The sequence below is a fragment of the Geotrypetes seraphini genome, chromosome 9, assembly GCF_902459505.1.
Source record: "Geotrypetes seraphini chromosome 9, aGeoSer1.1, whole genome shotgun sequence".
NCBI lineage: Eukaryota > Metazoa > Chordata > Amphibia > Gymnophiona > Dermophiidae > Geotrypetes > Geotrypetes seraphini.
In genome coordinates, this window is record NC_047092.1 from 121087157 (window position 1) to 121113548 (window position 26392).

The 26392-nt window shown below is 44.6% G+C and overlaps 1 protein-coding gene across 4 annotated transcripts in view; it reads left to right on the top strand.

Annotated features, from left to right (window-relative positions):
* Positions 1-19015: 19015 nt before the first annotated feature.
* SCLY (selenocysteine lyase) overlaps positions 19016-26392 on the top strand; it is a 131772-nt gene continuing 124395 nt past the window's right edge. For 2 of the 4 annotated variants that reach the window (XM_033957523.1, XM_033957525.1), the window contains exon 1: positions 19020-19331. The gene's annotated coding sequence lies outside the window, so the exon portion shown is untranslated. Of the gene's footprint in view, positions 19332-19386; positions 19506-26392 lie in introns of those variants that run through there. The other 2 variants (XM_033957526.1, XM_033957524.1) reach the window with 2 other exon arrangements.

The following is a 26392-nucleotide window of genomic DNA, read 5'->3' on the forward strand; positions in this document are numbered from 1 at the left end:
CTTCTATTGTAAAGACCGACGAGAAGAACTCGTTTAGCCTACCAGCCACCTCTTTTTCCTCTTTCACCACTCCCTTCCGGTCACCCTCATCCAGGAGTCCCACCTCCTCCCTCGCTGGCTGTTTCCCTTTCACATATCAGAAAAATGGTTTGAAATTTCTTGCTTCCTTGGCCAGTCTCTCCTCATACTCTTTCTTGGCTTTCCTGACTACTCGGTGACATTGTTTTTGATGCTGCCTGTACTCTCTCCAATTTCCTTCGGTTTTGTCTTTTTTCCACTTCCGAAATGATTTTTTCTTGTCTCCTATCACTTTCTTTACTTCACTGGTTATCCATGCAGGGTCCTTGGTCTGATTCTTTTGGATCCTTTCCTAAATCTTGGTATATATAGGTTTTGCGCCTTGTTTACTGTGTCCTAGCTTTAGTGAGGGGAACGGTAAGCATGATATTGAAAAACATCCACACTAGTCATACAACTATAAACTCATACCTTTCTGTTGTTGGTAATTCATGACGTGACCACCCGATCTAAGTTCTCAAGATGGCTGCGGCGTGGTATGGAAATCTTAAAATATCCCCAAACCGGAAGTGGGGTGTGCATGGGGAGTGGCCTAAAGTCACAACCCACTACGTCACCGCAACCCCTAGGGGAGGACCTAAGGACGACGCTTTAATCAAATTTCTATCCTCCCGTCATATTTATAGAAGGGGAAAGGTATGAGTTTATAGTTGTATAACTAGTGTGGATGTTTTTCAATATCATGCTTACCGTTCCCCTCACTAAAGCTAGTCTTTTGTTGTAGGGATAGTAGCCCTGAGGAAACCCCCTCTACGGGTGAAACATGTTGGCTGTTATATCCCTTGTCAACCACCACCCCGGTTAAGCTAAGTATTGATTTAATATTCTTTTATCAATATTTATTATTTTAAGTCAATTTCAAAAGTTAACTAAAGTAGTTCATCTTAAAACTTTATACTAGTTTTTGCACTTATATCGACCCGGTGACGATTGGGTGCATAAAGCCAGGGGTTATGATCATGTGAACCCTTGGTGGCATCTCTGAGGGCCGTGAAGAAACACGATAATCATTTATCTGATACAGGGTATCTAAGGGTGGTTCAAAATACCCCCCATAGTGAAAATTTGCATTATTTGGCTAGGCATATAATATGTATTCCCTGTTTTCACAATGCTATTTATCATAATGTTTGTTATTTACTATTCTTCCATCTCTAATTTAAAAGTAATGTTTAAGGAATGGTTTCCTGTCTCATAAAGGATCACATATAAAATAAATTTACTGATGTTTAAAACACTTATCTCCAAGGCTTCCTCTTTCATAGATAGACTTTCAGCACTTTAGAAATAATAAATAATAGTAGTAGTGGGTAGTAGTTTTTGTGTTTATATATCCAGGTTCATTCCTGACATAGTATGCACAAAACTACTCATCTGTAAAAATTGCCCCCCAACACAGAAATAATCATGAATGAACATATTATCAAAATCACATCACATCACATCACATGGAGTGGCTGTTATACAAAATGATTGCCTCTTATAATAGTACTGTGAGGGAAGGGGTAAAACGCGGACCTCATAGATCTTATGGACCTCGCGGATCTAAAACCGCATGTCTTTAAAAATCTGAGGTCCAAGCCACTTGTAGTTTCTGGCTCTGACAGACCTCTATGACATTTTAGCTCTGACGGATCCTAATGCTTTTCCCTCCCTATGCTGAGACTAGCGACAAAACTTTTGCCCTGAGGTCTGTGCCACTTTTAGTCTCAGCATAGGGAGGGAAAAGTATTAGGATCCGTCAGCGACTAAAATGTCATAGAAGTCTGTCAGAGCCAGAGACTAAAAGTGACGCAGACCTCAGATTTTTAAGGATGTGCATTGTGCAGTTCAGATCCGTGAGGTCCGCGAGGTCAGATTCATTGCAGACCTTTGCACACATTTTTTAACACCCACCCCCAAACCCAGCTATTTGCCATCCAGTGTCATATCGCGGGGGCTCTCAGAATCAGTGCAGAGGGAAAGATCTGGAGGAAGGGACGATCGGGCTAATTAGCAAAAGCCACGGTGCGCCTCCTCCCTCCTTAGCCATTAGGGAAGGCAGAGCCGGGGGCCTGAGCTGCAGGGAAAACGGTGGAATAAGGGTCTGGGTAAAACAAGCTAAAAGGCGGTCTTGTCAATGCACGGACCTCAGATTTTTAAGGATGTGCAGTTTTAGATCCGCATGGTCCGTGTTTTACCCCTTCCCGTACTGTGATAAGAACCAGCCATTTTATATCCTTATAGTAGGAGGAGCAACAAACATTGTCAACACTGCAAGGAAAGGGAAAGGGAAAAGGTTAGGAAAGTTCATAGAAAATAAAAGGCTGGGCTGAGGAGCATAGCACTTACACTGATAACAACTCAGCTGCTATCTTTATTAGCAGGGAGCGGAAAAGATAATAGAAAAAGATATCTGTGAGCTAGAGGCACTAAACAGCATAGGTAAGACCCTGTGGGTCCGCTCTGATCCTTAGCTGATTCTAAAAGAACTATTGATGCACCCCAAAATTTGCATGGAAATGATTCGCATGGAGGCTCATTGTAATCCTCAACTCTCTCGTTCGATTGATCGCTGTGAAAGTGACTTTAACACATGCACAGAGCTGGCAGGGGAAACCTGAATAGCTGAGAGGCAGGGGAAACCCCAAAGCAGCCTGCCCGAATAGCTGAGAGACAGGGGAAACCTCAAAGCAGCCTTCTGCCACTCAGTTATTCGGGGCAGAAAACTTTTTCCCCCTTTTTCATGGGCACAGATGCTATGTGTGTTACATATGCACAATAGCTGGCCCATTTTTTTTTTTAAAGAAAAAAGCCGCCCCACGAAGGCCCTCCCCAATGAACCGGAACTGGGGAACGCCCCCCCCCCATGCCAGCGAAAATAGGCAGGATGGATGCCCACTTCCCTCCTACTATGCCGCCCTTGCGCGAGAGAAAATTGGCAGGAGGAATGCTCACTCCTTCTTGCCATGGCAACCCCTCTCCCCTGTGAGAGAAAATAGGCAGGAGGGATGCCCACTTCCTTCCTGCTACGCCAGTCCCCCCGCACAAGAGAAAATTGACAGGAAGGATGGCCAACACTTCTGCAATGGTGCTCTCCCCAAGAAAAAATTGACTCTTCCCCCCCCTGGGGAGGGGCCTTAGGCATCTGAGCCAGTCAGGGCCTTGGGCCCTTCCCATGCATCACATGATGCACCGAGGAGGGAAGGCCCACTATTTTGGATTGGCAGGCCTTGAAGGTAGAAGTACCGTGTTTCCCTCCTGCTTCTAACTTTGAAAAAAGGTACCGGGGGGGGTGGAGGGGGGCTTCAGGCGAGCATCCAATGGCAGGAGGAGAGTTGGCATCCCTGCTTTTTGGGGGGAGGGGTTTATATTCAAGTGAACCTTTTATCCCTCTTTGGGGGGGGGGGAAGGTTACCTCGGTTTATAATCAAATTAGTTTATATTCGTTCCTCCTGCCAATCTACCCAACCTCACCTCTGAGTCTCTCACCCCAGTCCTAACACTCTACTGTAACACCAGATCAGCTTGCAACAAGACCCAAATACTAAAGGACCTATTTGGGGATTTCGATCCTGGATTCCTGTGCATCACAGAATCATGGATCGAAAAAGACAATTTATTCACACAAAATGAACTCTGCTCCTATGGTTACCATGGCCTCTTCTCTCCCAGATTAAACCGGAAAGGAGGAGGCCTAGCACTCCTCTACAAATCATTCTTCGACGTTCATCTCCTCGAAAAGGGTAGCTACGCTTCACTAGAATATATGTTAGCTTCAGTCAACGATGAACTCCACCCCTACCCATTAGGTATCTTGTTACTATACTGGCCGCCAACCCCCTGGAATAAATCCTCCGAACTCATCCTTGAGCCCATAATAAGCGCCTTCCTAAAATTTCAGAGACTACTGATCATTGGCGATATTAATCTCCACCTAGATGATAACACCAGCAAGGATGCAACCGAATTCAACAACTTCCTCACTTGTCTAGGTTTTCCCTTTCAAGCGTCCTCCCCAACCCACAAAAAGGCCCTCCTTGTGGGCCGCAACCCAGTCGGGTTTTCAGGATTTCCCCAATGAATATGCATTGAAAGCAGTGCATACACATAGATCTCATGCATATTCATTGGGGAAATCCTGAAAACACGACTGGATTGTGGCCCTCAAGGAGGGACTTTGAGACCCCTGCACTAGACATCATCAGCTTCCTTGACCTGACCGAGCACAAAACTTCTGCCGAAGATGCTCGTTGGGAACATGTCCCTTGGTTCGATCACTTTTTAGGTTCTTTCTGCCTTCCCATTTTCATGTCCCACCTTGGTTCTCCACCCCGTGCCACAAATCCTATTACCTTCCGCAAAAAAAACCACGAGCGAACTGTTCTGGACCCAATTTCTCAACCAACTTCCCTCTTGTCCTAAGCCTGTTTGTTGACCCAGAATCCAACTGGCGTAATTGGGTAAACCTCTCCGAGACTACCTACTGTGCTCTTGCCCCTTGGTATCTTCCATACCACAGAGAATTGAAGCAGAAATGTTGAGCACTGGAGCGTAAATGGAAAAAATCCAAATCCCCTTCAGATAGACAATCCTGGAGGGACAATATCAAGTTCTATAACTCAGTACTAAAAATAGCACGGAAGAACTTCTAAGGTGATAAAATTTCCAGATCTAACAACCAGAGTAGTACACTGTTTAACTTCTGGCGCACCTTAACTTCTAAAAATGATTCCACCATTCCCCCCTCCTCCCCATCAGCAGACGACCTAGCAAAATTCTTCAACGAAAAGATCACTACCATAAAGAGCTCATTTCCTCCAGCAGTCTCTTACAATTCTCTAGCCCCCAACAACTCTAATCCTATCCCAGCAGACAGATCCTGGACTACTTTTGAACTCGTATCTGAACCCCAGATCTCCAAACTGTCTCAAACTGAAATCCTGCAAATGTGCCCTGGATCCATTCCCTTCCTTCCTGTACGAGAATATTCCCGCGCAGGCCATCTCATCCCTCACCAGCCTTATGAACTCTGCTTTACTATCGGGCCTATTCTCCACAGAAATGGGACATATTGCCTTGTCCCCATTACTGAAAAAAGCTGATCTTGACCCTTCCTCACCCTCTAACTACTATCCCATAGTAAATATCCCTCTCCTGACTAAAATGCTAGAGGCCATCATCTCCACCCAGCTCTCTTCTTACCTAGAGAGATTCTCCATTCTCTTACCTTACCAATATGGCTTCAGACCCAACTTCAGCACCGAATTCCTACTGGACTCACTAATTTCAAAGGTGCAACAATTACACTCTCATAATAAGTTTGCTGTCCTATTACAATTCGATCTCTCCACAGCTTTTGATGTCGTCCACCACGATATTCTAATTTATCAACTTTCCAAGATAGGCATCGACTCCACAGTCTTAGAGTGGTTCTCAATCTTCTTACGTTCTTGCTCCTACACTGTCAACACAAATGGCACCATGCCCGCTCCTTGGAAACCGACTTGCGGAGTCCCACAGGCAGTGGCGTACCTAGCATATGTGACACCCGGGGGCCCATCATTTTTTGACACTCCCCCCCATCTATATGAAAAATATGATTTTTAGTAACAATCTACATATCGCACAACAAGAGTATACCTAGGAAAAGGCAGCATCTTAAACACTGCAGTGAGCTCTAGAACACCAACACATACATTTTAAATCTAAACAAACCAGATCCTGCACAGTCAATTGATCCTGTACAGTCGATGCTATCAGAAAGCCATGTCCCTTTTATACACACAGACAGATACACCCTCGCCCAATATGGAATAATCACAAACTAAAAATAGAAATATATAGACAAAAGTTAAACTGAACTGCCAAGAAACCAGACTTTGCATACAATGCAACACCACAAAAACAGTAATACATGTCCTCTAATACTGTGCAAAATATAAAGACAGTAGATGTAAATTTGAAAAAACTGATACATAACAATCACCACTTTACAAATTAACAAATAAATGAGAAATAAGAAACAAATGAGAAATAAGAAAATACCATTTTATTGGACTAATCCCTGAAGGGACACGTATCAAGTCCTTAGGCCTTGTTTTCAAGCTGTAAAAGCCAGACCCTGTTTGTCTTTCCTTCTTTGAAAATACTAAAAGGACATGTATGTTTGAACAGAGATGTTGTGAAGTGAATTCAATTGTTTTGTTAAGCCGTATTTACAGACAGATTTAGATTAGAAGCTCTGCTGGTTAAGGCTTTTTCTGACCCTCTGTGGACTTCAGTCTCCAGATAGAAAAACTGCTGATGTCTTTAAAGTTTCATGTGACCTGTGTCCATATATGGTTTGTGTTTACGTCACATGCTGACACATGCTGACAAACCTGATTCATGTAAAAGATATAAAAGATGTGAAACTCATAATAAAATTTGGACATGTTTTGGAAGATGATTTCTGGTCTTTAAGATATGTCCCCAGGTACCTGACTTCCAAATGACAGAGACAGAGAAAGTATGGGGCAGGAATTGGGACCTAATCCTTTTCAGTTGGGGGCACGTCCGCGATGGGCAGATGATATCACCAGTATTTTGTGAGTATTTCTGAATTTTTTCTGTTCTTTAATACTCACTAGGTAGTGGTGACCTGTACCCATCCTTTATTTTAAGTTCAAGCTTTGGGTTCTATTATGGAGTTTTTTTGGGGAAAATATCGGGGTACTTTCGGTAAGCACCCCTCGTGAATATAAGCAGCTGCCATTCTTTCGGGAAGAATGAAATTATTTATAGAACCCCCTGCCCACTCTGTCATTTGTAAGGTTAAAACTTTTATAGAGTATAAGATTTTATTGTCTCTTATTACTGTACCTCGCTTATAAGGTAAGATAAGCGAATATTTTTGCATTGTTATATTGCTTTTGTAATGAGTCATAAAGGCACTTAGGATACTCCTAGACAAATGAGACTTGTACGGCTGTGTGTGTATGACATTTTTTCTTCAGCTCCACCAATGTTTAACACTGAGGTAGGACATGCTGTTATGTGGAATGAATTGAAAGCGCTGTTTGAATCAGTCTAAGATCTTTCCCTTGTAGTTTGTACACAAGCACTACTTCTTGTCTTCCTTTTGATCCTGACTAATTTTGTGCGTTTCTTCTACGGCTGCTTCCTTTGTGTTCTGTGCTGGATCATAAAAAAAAAAAAGAAGAAAACTTCCGTTTTAGAGGCTTTCTTTCTTGTGCTAATGTTTTTTTCACTGACCATCTGGCTGTCTGCCAAAGACAGATTTGCACGTTCTGTTCTTTGCTTTCATTATCGGGCTCCGTGCATGAATGCTTTTGCCCCTCCCCCTAGACTTCTCTGTTTGGGCTTTCACTGACCCCCTATAGTGTTTCTTTGAAGTTACTCATTCTTGTTTTTATCAAGCAGTACGGTGTGATTTCACTGCTTATCACTTATCTTTTCTCCGGCGTTATCAAAACCACCATCTCTTCTTATAATACGCCCATCGCACTTGTTGTCAAAGCTGATGGCATTCCCCGTTTCGTCCTAGATTTTAGGGCTGTTAGTGTTTTGGTAATTCTCATTGCACTTATGTTTCTTCCACCATTCCACTGGCAGCCAATGGTTTTTTTTTCTGTCATTGTCCTAAAGAATGTTTTATTTTTGTCCCTGTTGGTGAGGCTTTTCAGCTTTTTTTTGCCTTTACCTTTAAGCAACAATATACCTAGTGTGGAATGCCCCAGGGCTATGTTGACTTCATTGTCCTTCGGGCTATTCTACAGTCATGCACTGCCCCTCATGGTCCTATCCTTATTTTGTACATCTTTCTGTGTTCCATAATTCAGTAGACCTGTCAGGCTGATAGTTTGCACCTTTTATAATGGTTGTCTGTAAATCTGAAGTGAAATACCTGGGTTTTGTCCTGTCTCATGGTCAGAGGCAAATCTGCACTTTCCGCACTGCTGCTGTTCTGGGTCTGCCCCGCCCAGCTACCAAGAAAGACATGCTTATTTTCTTGCTATGATTGGTCATTGCCGCCAATGGATCTCTGCTTGTTCCTTCTATGACCATATTTTGAGACAGACCCTGGTTTCTGAAATGACTGCTTTTATCAGATGGACTTATGAAATGTGCTTTGGTTTCTAGCTCAGGTCTGGGTTCTCCTGCTTATGCCCACGTTTTATCTCTTTGTTTGGGACTATTGTAACACCATGAAGGGAGAACATGGCGGTAAGTTACGCTCTGTTGCCTTTTTTTTTATAGTCACTCCTGTTCAAGAAAGCCCTGGCTGCTTGTGCTATGGTGGTAGAGATGGTTACTTCTCTGACCCTAGGTCACCCCATTACCCTTCACACTTTTCACGATGTCCAAGCCCTTCTTTTAAATGGGCTTCTGGGTCTCACGGGTGAACAGGATTCTCTTCCCTTCCAGTCCTTTGTTACCCTCCCTCTGAATTTGATGCCTGGTGTTTGGCAGGTGCCCAAAGCCGCCCTTTTGGACGGACTTTGGTGCAAAGAGGGGAAACCCTGGATACCAGCTGCTAGCTCTCCCTTATTCATTGCCCAATATCATGGTATTGGTTATCGTAGTGCTCGCTCGACATTTTAACTTCTTGCTAGTGATATTTTCATTCTTGACCTTTTGCTCCTTGATACAGATATATATAGCTCAATAATTACAACTGGCACGTTTGTGAATTGAAAACAAATTGGAACATACAATTCCTTTCTATTGTTTTAGCTGAAATTAGGATGTTGCTAATTTAAAATGTTTTTTCCAGATGTATGCATAGCCATCCCAGATCAGTTTTGGCACAGATATTTCTAATGTTTTCCAAGGGTCCTCTTTATCACTGCAGAGATAGATACACTCCAAAGAGACATTAGCTTTATGCCTTTTTTCAAATATGAGATGGTTATGAGATGGTTATAATATATATTATTTGTAGTTTTGGTTTTTTATATCAATGTGTTTATTTGCACAGTTAAATTCAGCCTTGACAGATGGAGTAATAGCTCCACGCTTAAAACTTTATGTTTTGTCTGTGTCATGTCTACTTGTTTTAGTTTAGTGGGTACCCCAGGATACATAACATTGGCCATTTCTAGAGCTCTTTTTCCACTTCTTACTAGCCTAACTGCGCAATGTTCTTTTACTTATAGCTTTTATATTCTGAATATGGTTTAGTTAAGGGTTATATGTTTAAGAAAAAGTTTTATTTTATACAGCGTTTATTTCGTGGTGTTCCCTACATATGATTCATTCAGTATACATTTCTGAATACATTCAGTACATCAGTATGGTCTCTCTGAGGTGCATAATAGTTATATGCAGCACGCAAAAACATATCTTTTTGGATTGTTCAATTAAGAACCTTAAGTAACAGAGGATTGTCTCTCTTTTGCCATAGCTATATCAAGTAAATGAATTGGTATTGTTACATGTTGCCACATTCAGTACAGGCAATATGGTTTCTCGTTTTCTATCTCTTATTTGGATCACATTGGAGTACAGCTGCTGAATGATATTTGGAATACTTTTCAAGCATTTCTTTTCAAGTATCTCTTTCTGTATGCACAGACATCTGGCTGCTCTCCCTTTGAGATTCTCACGGGATGACCTTTCCCCGCCCCATGGGTAGATTTTCCCTTGATACAGGAGGAATACGTCCAAAACCTCATTGAAATATTAGGGCTTGTTCAAAGAAACGTGTCTTGCACTTCTCCTTTCTCTCCACAGATTCCTACCCATTTTTTCCAGCCTGGTGATTGTCCAGAAGCTTTCCAAGGATCGGAAGCAGACGGATTTCCCCTTTGGCCTTCCCACTACTGTGATCGCTGTGACCAGGCCCGCTGCACTCACTGAGGAGTTTCCTGTTAGATTAACCCTCTTCAAGCAAGTCGCTTGAAGAGGGTTAATCGAAAACCCCAGAAGCAAGTCTTCCCTGCGCAGATTTCACCTCCTCCAGTGGAACAACATGATGATCTCATTGCAGCATTCTACCAACTTTATCATTCTCTTACTGGCAACGCGGCTGCTAGTTTTTCTCCCTGTATGGATCATTTCTAACTGGGTCTACAGGGATGATGTGTTCTGGGTCCACGACACTTTCTGCCCATACCCATCTGTAAATGACACTCCTGCTGTAAACAGCACCCCCGACACCTCTTTGCGAACACGACGTCAAGCTGGACTACTCCCTCGCAAAGGCTGTCCTTCAATTGGAATCCAGAAAAGACCGACAGTATGCTACCCTTTGGTATAATTCCAGCAGTGTGCAAGTTGCCACCTTCTCCTTTGAGTATTGTGACATTGTGGACTGTTCATCAATTGATATCCCAAGGCTGTGCCATTGGTCCTCAGAGATTCCTAAAACTAAAGACATATATATATATATATGTTACTGACTCACGTTGGGGGGATAAGTGTGCATTCTGGGGAGTGGTAGGGTGGAATATTGATACTGACTGGGCTTATAAACTAGAAAATACTCTGAAAAACAGTGGACCAAAATGGTAAATCACTGCTTACTTGTATGACCTTTTATAAGGTTGGAAGTGTTATAGGAAAAGTGTTCCTGCACAAATTATTAAGCTTTCTCTTACTATTGACAACCCTAGACCTACTGATGAAGGTATGTACATTATGGACATGTGGTTTAAGGGTGGGTCTAGCTATCCAACCCATCAGTTTTCTTACGGGATCTATCTACCTCCTCTAATTTTACCTATCCCCTTTGTGCACTGTAGTGTTCTACATCATACCTTTGTTGCAAGTGCTCGGACCGCTGCTGTTCAATGTGTTTATAAACGACCTGGAAATGGGGACGAAGTGTGAAGTTATAACATTTGCAGATGACACCAAACTCTGCAGCAGGGTTAGGACCGCGGAGGAATGCGAAGACCTACAAAGGGACCTAAACAAACTGGAAGAGTGGGCAAACAAATGGCAAATGCGATTTAATACAGAGAAATGCAAGGTCACGCATATAGGGAAAAAGAACCCGATGTTCAGCTACAAAATGGGGGGATCGGTGCTAGGGGAAAGCAACCTTGAAAAGGACTTGGGTGTGCTAGTGGATACAACAATGAAATCAACGGCACAATGTGCAGCAGCCTCAAAGAAAGCAAATAGAATGTTGGGTATTATTAAGAAGGGTATCACAACCAGGACGAAGGAAGTCATCATGCCGCTGAATCGAGCGATGGTGCGCCCGCACCTGGAGTACTGTGTCCAGTATTGGTCGCCGTACCTCAAGAAGGACATGGCGATGCTTGAGAGGGTCCAGAGAAGAGCGACGAAAATGATAAAAGGCATGGAAAACCTTTCATATGCAGACAGGTTAGAAAAACTGGGGCTCTTCTCCCTGGAAAAGCGGAGACTCAGAGGAGACATGATAGTGACTTTCAAGATCATGAGAGGTATCGAGAAGGTAGACAGAGATAGATTCTTCAGACTAATGGGGCCCACAAGTACAAGGGGGCACTCGGAGAAGCTGAAAGGGGACAGGTTTAGAACCAATGCTAGGAAGTTCTTTTTCACTCAGAGGGTAGTGGACACATGGAACGCACTGCCGGAGGCTGTGATAGGACAGAGTACACTACAGGGTTTTAAAGAAGGATTAGATAAATTCCTGAAAGATAGGGGGATTGAGGGATACAGATAGAGGTAGAGATGGGATATAGAGAGAGTATAGATAGAGACCAAGGGGATTTAAGGGTTCAGACAATGATCACCGTACAGGTCATGGGCCTAATGGGCCACCGCGGGTGCGGACTGCTGGGCGCGATGGACCACTGGTCTGACTCAGCAGAGGCAACTTCTTATGTTCTTATGACAGCAAAAGCTTGATATTGCTGTTACCATCTATAAGGGTAATTACGCATGTCATGTTTCTAATCTGACACAGGGTAGTTTTGTAGGTAATTTATCCCCAGGTTATTGTTCTGTCTTGGCTCATAGGTATGCCCAATTGTTGCTGCATCAGATTTGATATTTACTGGCTTTATGGAGACTTTTGGCTCCCTGTTAAGCTACCCAGCCAGTGGATAGGCCAGTGCACTTTAGTTAAGGTTACCATGCTCCTGCATATTCTTTCTGAAAGGCATCCTTCCTATTCACATGGTTTTTCCTTTTATTTGTCTTGATATAAATCTGATCACATGTATACATAGATGCTATAGGGGTCCCAAGAGGGGTCCCAGATGAATTTAAGGCCCGAGCTCAGGTTAAGGCTGGGTTTGAATTCCTTATTCCCTTTATTACTATTAATAAGAATGTTGATTGGATTAATTAAATTTATTATAATCAGTAACGTTTTGTGAACTATTCTAGGGACGTCTTGCAAGGAATATTGCTGATCAATTAGGCTCCACTTCTCAGATGGTTCTCAAAATCATATGGCCCTAGCTAGGATTCTAGCTGAAAAATTCTTCCCAGTATTTTATGCTGTTGTACTTTTCTTTCTGACAATATAGGTCCTACTATGGACATTCAGAAATTAGTAGACTTCTTTGCTGAGCTCAAATGTAACTCTGATTTATCTAATTCTTAGGATCAGCACTTTAGTTGAATGCAGGGTTGGGTAAAAGACCTTTTTATTGTTATAATCTCTATTATTATCTGCACTCTTGTTTTTGACTGCTCATGTACTGTGTTATTCGTATTACAGCTCCTAAAAAACCCTTCCTCGAGAGACATATCTAGAGTATCACTCCCTTCCAGCTCATGCTGTGTATTTATGACGTCATTTTCATGTCGTAAGAGGGGATTGAAGGGACACGTATCAAGTCCTTAGGCCTTGTTTTCAAGCTGTAAAAGCCAGACCCTGTTTGTCTTTCCTTCTTTGAAAATACTACAAGGACATGTATGTTTGAACAGAGATGTTGTGAAGTGAATTCAATTGTTTTGTTAAGCCGTATTTACAGACAGATTTAGATTAGAAGCTCTGCTGGTTAAGGCTTTTTCTGACCCTCTGTGGACTTCAGTCTCCAGATAGAAAAAAAATGCTGATGTCTTTAAAGTTTCATGTGACCTGTGTCCATATATGGTTTGTGTTTACGTCACATGCTGACACATGCTGACAAACCTGATTCATGTAAAAGATATAAAAGATGTGAAACTCATAATAAAATTTGGACATGTTTTGGAAGATGATTTCTGGTCTTTAAGATATGTCCCCAGGTACCTGACTTCCAAATGACAGAGACAGAGAAAGTATGGGGCAGGAATTGGGACCTAATCCTTTTCAATCCCCATAAGCTCGGTCCTCATCCCCACAAACCACCTGATTCCATCCACACAAGCCTTGAATTGTTTTATATTGAACTTATTATATTAAAGTATAAAAAGAAACAATATTTTGTACAATTGTCAATTTATAAATCAGCATCTTCTCCTCACTCTCTCTTCCCCATTTCCCTACAGCGTCCTCAGCCCACTCTCTCTCCACTTTCCTTCAGCGCACGCACATAAAAACAAGCAAGTAATTTTATATCATTTTCAGTCTATTCATTCATAGAAATTAAAGTCTAAATAATGCCAGTCACATAACAAAACATGATTTTACAAAAATAATTCCCTGCAGTCAAGCCTGCAAGGATTACTAGATGTCTTTCAGCAGCTCCCCTCCCTCCCTCCCCGTTACCTTCGTGGCCAAGTCAAAATGATCTACCAACAATAAAATTTTAAAAACACAAAGCACATTGTACGCAGAGAAAATGTTAATTATCATTTATATTCCGCGGGTTTTCAAAGAGGTCAAGGCAGATGGCTTTATGCAATGTCACCTCAATAACAACTATACAAAAATAGACAAATATACCCCCTCCCTTTTTATTAAACCGCGATAGCGTTTTTTAGCGCAGGGAGCTGCGCTGAATGCCCCACGCTGCTCTCGACGCTCCCTGCACTACAAACTGCTATTGCAGTTTAGTAAAAGGGGCCCATATTGCAAAATATAGACAGCATATATAAATTTTCAAAACGGACACATTTTGATCACTAAATTGAAAATAAAATCATTTTTCCTACCTTTGTTTGGTAATTTCATCAGTCTCTGGTTGCACTTTATTCTTCTGACTGTACATCCAATATTTCTTCCCTTCTTTCAGCCTCCTGTATGCTTCCTCTCCTCCAGACTTCATTCCCTCCCCCAACTTTTTCTGTTTCATCCTGTCCCCTTCTTTCTTTCTCTCTCCATGCCCCCTTTCTTTCTGTATGTCTGTCTTTCTCTCTCTCTCAGTGCCCCATTTCTTTCTTTCACCCTGCCCCCATTCTTTCTTTCTCTCTCCATGCCACCCTTTCTTTCTCTCTCTTTCCCCATGCCCCATTTTTTTCCTTTCTTTCACCCTTCCCCCTTTCTTTCTTTCTGGATCTCTGTCCCCCCCCCTTGCTTTATTTCTGGCTCCCTGGCTCACCCCCCCTTTCTTTCTTTCTCCCTTCCCTCCCCTATGCCACCGCCGCTACCACCACCATGCTGCCACCACCGCCGGGGAAAGGCTGCCACTGGCCATCGGAAACAGGCCGGCGCCGAATTCGCCCTCCTTCTTTTCCCGCGGGCCGACCAACTCTGACTGCCCGATGTCAATTCTAACGTCGGAGAGGACGTTTCGGGCCAGCCAGGCAGTGATTTGCTGGCCCAGAACGTCCTCTCTGACGTCAGAATTGACGTCGGACGGCTAGAGTTGCTCGGCTCGGGGAAGAGAAGCAGCAGGGAAGAAGAATTTGGCACCACGCCAGCTTCTTTCTGTTGACGGCATAGGCAGCCTTTCCTCGGCCAAGGCAAGGCAAATGATGGGATGTATCAATAGAAGCTTCGTCAGCCGTAAACCTGAAGTCATAATGCCACTGTACAGAACCATGGTGAGACCTCATCTGGAATACTGTGTGCAATTCTGGAGGTCACATTACCGTAAAGACGTGCTTAGAGTTGAGTCGGTTCAGCGGATGGCCACTAGGATGATCTCCGGGCTCAAGGGTCTCTCGTACAAAGAAAGACTAAACAAATTGCAGCTCTACACTCTAGAGCAGGGATGCCCAATACGTCGATCGCGATCGACAGGTCGCTCGCTCAGGCGACCCCAGTCGATCGCAGAGCGGGTTCCCTTCCCTTCTCTTTTTTTCCCCCTCCTGACCAGCCCGCTCCTGAATTCTGCTGCTGCCGCCGCTGCTCAACATTTAAAAAAAAACCGGCTTGAAGAACTTATGTTCCGGGGGCTAACGTGTGCTTGTACCGGCTTCCCTTCTCTTCCCTCTGAAACCGGAAGTTATGTCGGGGGGGGGGGGGGGGAGAAGGGAAGCCGGCACGCATATGTTAGAGCCCCGTTCGCAGGCTAAAGCGGGAGACAGGTCAGTGAAGCTTGCGATTTGCTTTTCTTGCTGCCAGGTCCTGCCTACTTTCTGTTTCCTCAAAGGCAGGACCCGGCAGCATTTCTCCCAATAGGTCGATCTTGGGCCGATCAGCCTTCCTCTCCCCGATGTCAATTCTGCCGTCGGAGAGGAAGTTCTGGCCAGCGGAACTTCCTCTCCAACAGCAGAATTGACGTCGGGGAGAAGAATGCTGGTGGGCCCGAAGCAGAGAGAGCATGGCCGGCGGCCATTATCCGATGGCAGTGGCAGTGGCTTGGGGGAGGGCAGGGAGGGAGAAAGAGGGCAGGCAGGGAGACAGAAGGAAAGAAGAGAAACGGAAAAAAAGAAAGGGGGCATGAAGAGAGAAAGAAAGAGAGGGCAGGGAGAGAGGAAGAAAACGTTGGGGGGGAATGAGGTCAGGAGGAGAGGAAGCATACAGGCTAAAAGAAGGGAAGAAAGATTGGATGCACAATCAGAAGAAGAAAGTGCAACCAGAGACTCATGAAATCACCAGGAAAGGTAGGAAAAATGATTTTATTTTAAATTTAGTGATCAAAATGTATCTGAATTTATATCTGCTTTCTATGTTTTACACTGTGGTCCCCTTTTACTAAACCGCAATAGAGGTTTTTAGCGCAGGGAGCCTATGAGCGTCGAGAGCAGCGGTGGGCATTCAGCGCAGCTCCCTGCGCTAAAAACTGCTATCGTGGTTTAGTAAAAAGGGAGGGGGGTATTTGTCTGTTTTTATATGGTTGTTAGTGAGGTGACAGGCCATAGAGTCATCTGCTTTGACCTCTTTGAAAAACCCTGGACTAGGAATGATGATTAACATTTTCTATGCGTACAGTGTGCTTTGTGTTTTTTTTTTAAATTTTATTGTTGGTAGATCATTTTGAGTTGGTCATTTTAAAAGTAGCTCGCAAGCCCAAAAAGTGTGGGCACCCCTGCTCTAGAGGAACGCAGGGAAAGGGGGGACATGATTGAGACATTTAAATACATCACAGGACGTGTAGAGGTGGAAGACGACATCTTCTTTCTCAAAGGACCCTCGGTCACAAGGGGGCACCCGCTCAAACTCAGAGGAGGGAAATTTAATGGTGACACCAGGAAGTATTTCTTCACAGAAAGGGTAGTAGATCACTGGAACAAGCTTCCAGTGCAGGTGATAAAGGCCACCAGCGTGCTTGACTTTAAGAATAAATGGGACATCCACGTGGGATCCCTACGAGGGTCGAGTTAAGGAACTAGGTCACTAGCACTCAGACTTAATGGGGTGGGTCAGTAGAGTGGGCAGACTTGATGGGCTATAGCCCTTTTCTGCCGTCATCTTTCTATGTTTCTATGGTAAGTGGCCAGCTGAACACCCCCTCGGGCCTTGCACCTGGGGCGGACCGCCCCCCCTTGGTACGCCACTGCCCACAGGGATCACCCCTATCCCTTATTCTCTTCAACATCTACATGTCTTCCCTGAAATTATTCCATCTATCTTCCCTTGAAAGAATCTATACATATGCTGATGACATCCTTGTCCTCCTCGAGACAGAATCGAACCTTACCAACCTATCTGAGAACATAACAGCTTGCATAACGAAACTCCAATCCTGGTCCCTCTCAGTTCAAATGAAACTGAATGAGTCCAAAATAAAACTACTCTGGCTCGGCCCAAAATTATAACAGCTGCCTACCCTTTTCGCACTGCCCTCTGGCGCCACACTGCAGCTTGAGTTCTCAAGCATAGTTCTAGGCATCATTATCAAGTCTTCTCTTTCCTTCAACTGCTTGGTAAAATCATGCTTTTTCAGCCTCCACATGCTGAGGAAAGTGAGATCCTGCTTCCACCAACAACACTTTGCCATCCTTGTTCAATCCATCATCCTCTCCAGACTAGACTATTGTATTTCCATCTATCTAAGTCTAATGAAAAAAAGTCTTCAAAGACTTCAACTAATTCAGAACACTGCGGCCAAGTTGATCTTCGCAAAACAAAAAAATTTGATCATGTTTCCCCACATCTGTCCAAACTCCACTGGCTCCCAGTAATTTCCAGGGTTCATTTTAAATGTGCCTGCCTAGCTTTAAAGATCCTACACGGCATCCTCCATCCCCTAATCCCACTATCTTGGAACTCCTCGAGTTCTGACACCACCAGGCCCACCCAACAACTTAAACTATCCTTCCCCTCGGTAAAAGGTATCCTCTATGCATACACACACACTCATGCATACCAATTGCTGGGTCCTCACTATTCCCTTGAAATTCCCTCTTAATCTCCCCATCCATAATTCCCTGCTCTGCCTCTTTCCCCCTTCCTGGAGTCAGTTTAAGGGACTATGGTGCTCTGAGCCAACTTTTGCATTGACACCCCTCCACCTCCTGCTTTCTAGTCTCTCTCTCCTCCCTCCACCTGTGATCCAGTGTCTCCCTTTCCTGCTGGACCAGGTGAAGCACTGATAAGGGGTGCCTCAATCCCAGTCCAGCATCTTTCCCTCCAGAAGTATGTTTGGAATTGTGGTGCCCTTTATCACCTTCCCTGAGCCAAAGCCTTACCGAGAGGTTGCCAACCCTGCCCCCTTCCCCCATTCTCCACTCAATCACCAAGTTGCAGTCATTTCCTGCTGTTCCTTTACCATGCATCACTCACTTGAATCCCATCTGTCTTCTGCTTTGCTTCTCTCACTTCTTAGTCTTATGTATCTTATGTTCTGTTCTTCCACTCTTTAGTCCCATCTACGCTGTTTCTCTAGCCCCCCCCTTCCGAGCTCTTTCCAGTTTCCCCTCCATTTTTATATAAATATTCTTTATTCATTTTCAAAATTACAAGTGTTAAATATATTCATTCACATTAACAACATTTGACATTTCTTCTCTCTTCATATCCACCATTAGTGTGCATGTCCCTATCCTTCCCCCATGCTCAGCATCTACACTGTTTGTTCCTATCACTCCTGTGTCCCTGTTCTTCCTTATATCCAGATTCTCCCCCCCCCCCCCCGTTCCCTTTCTCCTGCACCATCCCAAAGCCAACACCTCTCTCCAGTAGTTTTCCCGCCCTTGGGGCTAATACACTGATCGCGGCAGGGAGATTAGGCAGCTTCCGAGACTGGACTTCCTATACAGAACCCGTTATGTCCAGAATTTGAAGAGCTTTTAATTTTGGGAAGGAATTTTAGGTTAGGTGCTTGTTTTTCCTGAATGTTTTGTATTTGAGTTTTGGTCTTTTGTACACCATTATGGACTATTTGGGATATGTGCAGTGTATAAATAAACAATTTGTATTTGTATGACATATTTGTTTGATAAATTAGAGGCATTTCAAGTGGCAATTGTTTGGGCTACTCCGCCACAAGTTGGGCTGGACACTTTTTTGCCATCTGACAACCCTGCCTCTCTCCGTCTCTCCTGCTCGTCCTCTCTCCTATCCAGCCTCTCTTTTCCCTCTGATTAACCTTCTCCCACCCCCGCATCTCTCTCTCTCTCTCTCTCTCCCTCTCCCTCCTTCCCTGTGTGGTTCTTGTATGTCTCCTCCTCTCTGCTCTTCTCACTCCACCCTGCCATCGATCCCCCCCCCCACTCCTCCTTACCACTACTGTATTAGGAATCTTTCCTAATGCGGGTGCAGCATTTTTATTTTTTCGATCCCCTACCCCCACATGTCCTACGGCCGGCGCCCACGGGTTTCTTTCTGCCGCGTCTCGCCTCCACGGAAAAAGAGGCGGATGCGGCAGCAAGAAAAGAGCCGACCTGCAGTGGGTGTTTCAATTAGTGACGCTGCTGATAACCTATTGGAAAGTTGGAAGACCGCCAAGTGGGGAGAGAGACTAAAAAGAAAATGCAGGTTACACTCAACAAGACAGGAAAAGAGGGTGCACAGAAGATCCCGGAACCGCCTGAAACAAAGGTGCCAACCCATAGCAACGCCTAAATCGGTAATAATCCTCATTTAAAAGGGGCGGGGGGTGGCCGCCGGGACTCCCTTTATCGGCCTGGCTTTGCTGTTGACGTATCCCAAGCGCGACAATAGTAGAAATGTCAACGTGCGGCGTGTTAATTGCATGGCTTAAAAAAAAGAAAAAAAGAATAGGTACCGAGGCCTCTTGAAGGTGAGGAAGCGTCGATATGGTGATTTGAGCGGCAGTCTGGCCTAGTATGGAATTTTCACTTGGTATTTTAATTTTATAAATTAAAACAAATCGGAGTAAATATTTCTTCACACAAAGTGTAATTCAGCTCTGGAATTCGTTGCTGGAGAATGTGGTGAAATCAGTTTAGCGGAGTTTAAAAAAGGTTTGCCTCACTGGATGTTGATTCAACTTGATATTAATAAAATACCCAGATCTATGATGCTAATTTCCCAGATCTTTTACAGGGTGTAGCTAGATAACTGGGAGGGTCATAGTCTGAGCTGGAGTGGTACTATAGCGACAGTGAAAATGATGCTTCTTCCAAAACTTTTGTATCTTTTTTTGGCACTCCCAATTTTTCCAGATAGTTTTTTTTTGTCAGCTGAACCGTAAGGTCTTTGCTTGTATTTGGCATAAAAGACCACCGCATGTGCACCGCTCTATTTTGCATCAAGTTAAGCTAAGGGGGGGGGGGGCATGGGGTGCTTCACTTTAAACTTTATTACTAAGGGCTCCTTTTTATCAAGGCGCGCTACGGGGGTTATCGCGTAGGAAATTTCATCATGCGCTAATCCCCGCGGCAGCCTAAAATCCTAATGCCTCGTCAACGGAGGCGTTAGGTACTAGCACGGCAGGCAGTTTAACACGCGATATTCTGTGTGTTAAACTGCTACCACGCCTTTGTAAAAGGACCCCTAAGGGTCCAAATTACAAGAAATCACAGCCTAGTGCACTTAAGTAGCTCGCCCATGGATTCATATTGCTCAGAAATGTTTACCTAGCATTTTTTTGTGGAAGCTCCACTGGGCGCTGATGGCTACCTTGCGGAGCTATATTAGTGATCTGAACCCCTTCCTGAAGGCCCTGTTATGCATTTTGTATGGGCTATGGAGACTGATTTTCCAGATAAGAGTATATTTTACCCAGATGCCCATATGCCTGACTCTGGGATTTCTCCCTGGAGGCGCTAATCCATTCTGACATCAATGGGTTCATGCGGGCTTCCAGATGTTGGGCCAGGTCTGGCTTGACTGTCAAATGCAAGCGTTGGAACAATTGCAAGAGGAATATGGATGGGCTATTGAGCTGTGACTCCTTTTATTACACCAGCTATGTACCTTTTTACATAGGGAGGCATTTTGGGATCTTAGTTTGGGGAAAACAAAATTGGAAAGAGTGCTACTTTACAGGCACAAGCCAAGGGGGCATTTCATGACTATATGACCCATACAGAGTACAGTGGAAGGGAGATTTGGGGATTTCCCTCTCTCGATCATCTTGGCAGTTGCTTTATAAATTTTTATTTGGGGTTTCCGTGTCCTCTGCTTATATTGAGAATGGGTATAAAATGTACTATCGCTGGCATTATAACCCACTTAGATTATATCAGATTTGGGGAGCAGTTTACCGGACTGGAGGAGAGCTGAGGGGTGTCCCGTTGCTGGTCCCGGGTGTACAGCGGCGGCTTCCTCTTCCTGGTCGGCGGCGCTGACAGGCAATTACAGAGACGGACCCCTGACGTCACTGGGTCCGTCTCCGACAGCGTAAAAGCACCCGCTGCTGTAGCTACACTGGGAGCAGTTTACCGGACTGGAGGAGAGCTGAGGGGTGTCCCGTTGCTGCTCCCAGGTGTACAGCGGCGGCTTCCTCTTCCTGGTCGGCGGCGCTGACAGGCAATTACAGAGACGGACCCCTGACGTCACTGGGTCCGTCTCCGACAGCGTAAAAGCACCCGCTGCTGCGGTTGCGGCCGCAGCCGCGCGGCCGCAGGGCGTGGCCGAAGGGGCGTGCCCTAAGGGGCACGCAAGGCCCCTTGGGAGCCACGCAGAGTCCGGGAGCCGGCAGTGGGCAATTTTATTTGGGGTACATAGACCCGGATCGGATCCTGCTCCCTATTATTGGATCTAAGAAGTCTATTCCATATCTGCTGCAGTGAGGACGTCGTTGAAGTTTTTTCTTTCTTAATAATGCCGAAAAGATGAGGAAGGAACACCGGAGGAGCCTCCCGGCGACCCTTAACCCCAGTGGTTACTATTGATGATTTTCTCCGACGCCTACAACGGGAACAAGAAGGGTCGGGTGCTAGCTCGTTGGGGACACCGCCGGAGAGTAGTGCGGTGGGTTCCCCTGAGCATGATGTCACTCTTAGCCCCGACGTTAGGACGCCACCCCTCCAACCGACGCCGCAAGCTGCCAGCTCCCCACAGGACCAGAATCCACCTGAGGAGGTGGTTTCTTCTTTGTCCACAGAGGCTAGTATGGAGGGCTCGCCGAATATGACAACGGGACTTGCGACCGGGACAACAGAGGTTGGAGGAATACAAGACGTCACTGAGGTAAAGCTAATTTCAGAACATTTAGATACTACACCATTACAACTTTTCTCACCTACAAAACCTCCTACAGTCACACTCAAAGCATTATGGGACTTGGTAGTGAATCTGGGGAATTCCTTAAATCCTCAAATAAAAAGTTTGGATAAAGAATTAAAAGAACAAAAGGAAGAAATAAAAGTTTTAAAGCAGGACATGTCACAATTTAAAACAGAGACACAAAATACAAATAAGGAGCTAATGCTACTGAAACAAAATCAAGATATGTTGGTTAAAGATAATATATTACTCAGGAAGAAGTTGGAAGTGCAGGAGAATAATGGCCGAATAAATAACTTGAGATTTATAAATTTTCCAAGAATCCTGTCAACTTCTCCTAGAGAAATGGTGAAAAGATATTTTATGGAAATTTTGGAAATTCCTGAAAACTCCTTACCTCCTCTTACAAGAGTGTATTACCTACCTGCTAAGCCCCAATTCAAAGAAGAAGAAAAAATTGAGGTCATTGGACATTTCGGAGAGGTCATTGGACATTTCGGCTATACTGGAGAGGTCATTGGACATTTCGGCTATACTGGAACAATCAGATAGAGAATTGGCTGTTCCAGCTACTCTCTTGTTGTCTGTTGCTTTGGCTCCAGACAGGGATTGGATATTAAAACTTTTCTTTAAAAATAGATCCAAAGACTTCCTGGGACAGCATATTCAGATTTTTCCTGATGTCTCTAGAGAGACTCAAAAAAGAAGGAAAGAATTTTTAATTCTAAAACCTGGAGTGACTCAAATAGGGGGTATTTTCTTTTTGAGATATCCATGTAAATGTGTAGTTAGATATTTATCATTGAAGTATATATTTACAGAGCCATCTCAACTGATTAGCTTTCTCTCAATGAAACGTCTAGAAAAAGGAATAACAACGTCCATGGAAAGTTAGCTTCTTGCACTTTAGTCAGATAAGGATTTTTCTTATTTAATTAATTTGAATTATATATGTTCTACTCTTAATTATGGATCCAATAAAATTGAGGACTAGTGTGAGATTAGCTAGATTAGTATTTCCTTGTAGTAATATTAATTTTGCAATTTTAGTTTAATATGTTGTTTGATCTCACTTTACTGTACAAGATGTATACGCTTGAAAATATTGTAAAATTTTATAAATAAATAATAATAAAAAAAAAAAAGATTATATCAGATTTATGGAACAAGTTCAACCCTGTGTTGGCACCAGTGTGGGCAGAGGGGATATTTCTGTCGTGTGGTGGTGGTGTCCAGTCATACAACCATATTGGCATGTAGGAAAATTGTTGGTTAGTATCAAACATAAACCTTGCCCTCTGCTAATGAAACGCTGCTTGCTTAATACTCCAATCCCTGGATTTACAAAGCAAGTATATCAGTTTGCATTACATTTATTCTTGGTGGCACGTTTGGTGCTGGCCGCTAATTGGAAAGGCAGGATGATGCCAGACTTGCAGAGAGTTACCTACATCTTATCTGTAAGTTGATAGCTATCAGGCGCCAGACTCTGGTCTTATCATAAGGTGTGGGATAAGTACTTAGCTTGGAAAAAAAGGTTTAAGTTGAAAGGATTGGGGGGGGAACTAAATGAGGTTTTCTATGGTTAATATTTATAGTTTTGTATCAGGCACCTAAGAGTCTTTCTTTGCTGGGTGGAGGGGATGTGGTAGGGGTGGGTTTTGAGATAACATTGATATAGGTCATAACTATTATTATCTGATGGTTTGGATGTATTGGCTTACTATATTATCTTTTGTGTTCTCTTTTTGGCCTTTAGGAGCAAGTGTATTATCTAATATAATAAAGAGCTAGCCGCGCATGCGCACTCCTATTTGCGTGTTCTGTGCGCATGTAGGTCTGTGGCCGAAGGAGTGCGCATGTGCGCTAATACGTCACCATCCGATCACCTCCACAAGCCGGACCGCAGCCAGACGCCGATCTCCGTTCCTCCTGCCGTCGCCGATCTCCGTTCCTCCTTTGCCGCCCACCCCCTTCTCTTCCTGCGGGCCCGAATGGCGATTCCAGCAGCGTGTGTATCAGTCTTCACACGCTGCTTCGGGCCCTTCTACTGCCCTGACCGCGGGAAGCGAAAGGGGGGGGTAGAGGAAACGCTAATGCTGCTGCACAGGGAACTGGTGGGGGGGAGGGAAATGGAGGGGGAGGGAATGCTGCTTTGGACAGACAGACAGAGGGAGGAAGGGAGACAGAAAGAAAAGAAGAAAGACACAGGGGCAGGGAGATACACAGAAAGACAGACAGGCAAAGGGGGCCAGGGACAGAGACAGACAGAAAGTACAGCGGGAGCCGCGTCAGGAGGGGTGCGGGAGGCGGCAGTGGGAACTTTTCCAATGGGTGCAACTGGGCGGCTGTCGGGAACCTCTGATCAGGGGCAGAGCAAGGTAAGAGTATCATAGGGATAAGAAGGAGGAGGGGGGATAAAAAAGGAAGGGATGCTGATGGACAGGGGGGGTGAAGAAAAAGGAACGGAGGACTAATGTTGGACAGGGGGAGAAGGAAAGAGATGCTGCTGGACAGGGGGGAGGTAAAACAAAGGGAGAAGGGCTGCTGCTGCATAAGGAGAGCAGTGAAGGGGTGGTGGTGGACACAGGGGAGGTAAAAGGAAGGGAAAATGGACAGGGGGAGCAGGCAAGGGGTGGTGATAGACAGCCAAGGAAAAAGAAAGGCAGAAAGAAAGAAAGCGGCTAAGGAGAGAGCGAGAGAAAGAAAGACAGACACACACACATATGTTCTAGCACCCGTTAATGTAACGGGCTTAAAGACTAGTATATTCAATAAAATGCATTAAAAAAATAAAAAAGGTTTGGATAATTTCCTAAAAGAGAAGGCCATTATTGAAATGACTTGGGGAAATCCATTGCTTATTCCTAGGATAAGCAACATAAAATCTGTTTAGCTATTTTGGATCTAGCTAGGTACTTGGAACCTAGGTTGGCCATGGTTGGAAACATGATACTGGACTTGATGGACCTTCGGTCTTTCTCAGTATGGCTAAGATGACCATTCTTCCCGTTTTGAACGGGACCGTCCCATTTTTAGATCCCCTGTCCCGTTGTCCCCACACACAGCTTCGGGGTGCTGAAATGTCCCGTTTTCAGGGACAGCGTCCCGAAGCTATGCGCAGGCACAATGGGACAGGCGATCGCTTCCTGTCCCTCCCTGCCGCGCAAAAAAAAAAAGCGCCTCCCTTGGCTTGCTGGTGTGGTGCTTTAGGCAGCAGCATCGTGTTCATCATCGCCGCCCCCCCCGTCTGGCGCACCCAAACCTCCGTTGACCCTCCCATCCGACCTTCCCACCGCGAGATGACCACAAACCTCCCGGCTCCAGCACCTCCCTTCTACCGCCCTGATTTCCTCCGCTGCTTCCAGATGACATCATCAGTGACGCGGAAAAGGGACTCACGGGCAGTAGAAGGCCTTGAAGCAGCGTGTTTAAAGTGCTGCAGCTGTTGACGCTGCTGGAGCCGGGAGGTTTGTCGGTCATCTCGCGGTGGGAGGGTCGGATGGGAGGGTTGGTGGAGTCGGCTGCATGGTGGGGATAGTGGCGGGGTGGGGGGAGATGGAAAGATGCTGCTCAAGGGTTCTACTGCACAGGGGAATGGGAGGGAGGGAGGGAGGGATAGAAAAATGCCGGGTTCTACTGTACGGGGGGATGAGGAGTAGAAATGGAAAGATGCTGCTTCAAGGGTTCTACTGCACAGGGAGATGAGGGAGGGAGGGAGGGAGGCAGGCAGGCTTGCTTCGGGGGTGGGGGTGGGACAAAGTCTGGAAGGCAGTGAGGATATAGGAAGGAGGCACTGAGGGCACTATAACATAGGAAGGGGCACTAAGGACATAGGAAGGAGGCACTGAGGGCACTAAGGACATAGGAAGGAGACACTGAGGGCACTAAGGACATAGGAAGGAAGGAGGGAGGGAATAGAAAGGGACAATTGTTGGGCCTGAGTGCAGAAAGAAAGAAATGAAAGAGAGGATACACAGACAGAAGGAAACGCAACCAGAGACTCATGAAATCACCAGACAGCAAAGGTAGGAAAAATGATTTTATTTTCAATTTAGTGATAAAATGTGTCAGTTTTGAGAATCTATATCTGCTGTCTATGTTTTGCACTATACAGTATTTGTCTATTATTCTATAGTTACTGAGGTGACATTGCATATTTTAAAGTCATCTGCATTGACATCTTTGAAACCTCCCCAAATATAAATGATAATTAACATTTTCTCTGTGTATAGTGTGCTTTGTAATTTTTTAAAATTTTATGGTTACCATTATGAATTAATAAGATATTATGTGTACATGAAAAATGGATGGAAGAAATTGGGGGTGGGATTGGGGTGGGGCTAGGGCGGGATTGGGGACGGGACTGACAATTAATAGATGTCCCCTTTTCATGAAAAAAATAAATGGTCACGTTAAGTATGGCAATTCTTATGCTGTTAAAACCTGTTACGGCCTCAAGGTGTCTCAAAACTGAGTTCATACTGGACACAG